The following is a 1,178-nucleotide window of genomic DNA, read 5'->3' as shown; positions in this document are numbered from 1 at the left end:
TTTGACTTATTTCGCTCAGCATAATACCCTCCAGTTCCATCCACGTCGTTGCAAATGGCAAGATCTTATTCCTTTTGATGGCTGCATACGTTTCTAGTTTTTGATGAATATGAATAAAGCCACTATAAATATTCACATATAGGGTTTTATGTGAATGTAAGCTTGATTTATTTAATATAAGGTAGTGGGATTGCGAGGTCATATATATAGATGTTTATTTAATATTATAAGTAACTGGCCAAACTGTTTTCCAAAGTGGTTGTACCATTTTGCATTTTCTTTCTTTTTTTTTTTTTTAAGATTTTATTTATTCATAAGAGAGAGAAAGAGAGAGAGGCAGAGGGAGAAGCAGGCTCCCCGCCGAGCAGGGAGCCCGATGTGGGACTCGATCCCAGGACCCTGGGATCATGACCTGAGCCGAAGGCAGATGCTTAACCATCTGAGCCACCCAGGCGCCCCCATTTTGCACTTTTATCAACAATGAATGAGAGTCTAGTTGCTCCTTATCCTTACCAGCCCTTGGTATTGCCAGTTTTAAAAATATTTTTTGTGTATTCTAATAGATGTGTGATAGTATCTTACTGTGGTTTAAATTTTCATTTCCTTAATGACTCATAATGAGGAGCATCTTTTCATGTGCTTATTTGCCGTCCATATTTCTTCTTTGGTGAGTCATCTGTTCAGTTCTTCTGCCCATTTATGTATTAGGTTTGCTTTCTTACTGTTGAGTTGTGAGGATTCTTTATATATTCTGGATACAGTACTTTATCAATAGGCAATTTGCAGGTATTTTCTCATAATCCGTGTCTTGTCTTTTCATTTTCTTAGTGTCTCTCAAAGAGCACACATTTTAAATTTTGATGAAGTCTAAATGAGTATTTTTCTTTCAAATCATATTTTGGATGTCATATCGAATGAATCTATGCCTAAACCAAAGTTACAAAGATTCTTCTTCTATATTTTCTTCTATAATTAAAAAATTATTTTGAAATAATTATAGATTTACAGAAAAGTGCAAAAGTGTGCAAAGAAATGTTCAGGGAGGTCCTGTGCACCTTTCACCTAGGCCCCCAGTGTTAACATCTTATATAACTGTAGTATAGTATTAAATCCAGGAAATTGACATTAGTACAATCCATAGAGTTTATTCAGATTTTGCCAGTTATGCAGATATTTAT

Source organism: Phoca vitulina, unplaced genomic scaffold (assembly GCF_004348235.1).
Source record: "Phoca vitulina isolate PV1807 unplaced genomic scaffold, GSC_HSeal_1.0 scaffold40, whole genome shotgun sequence".
Lineage (NCBI taxonomy): Eukaryota > Metazoa > Chordata > Mammalia > Carnivora > Phocidae > Phoca > Phoca vitulina.
Note: the sequence above shows the minus strand (reverse complement) of the source record.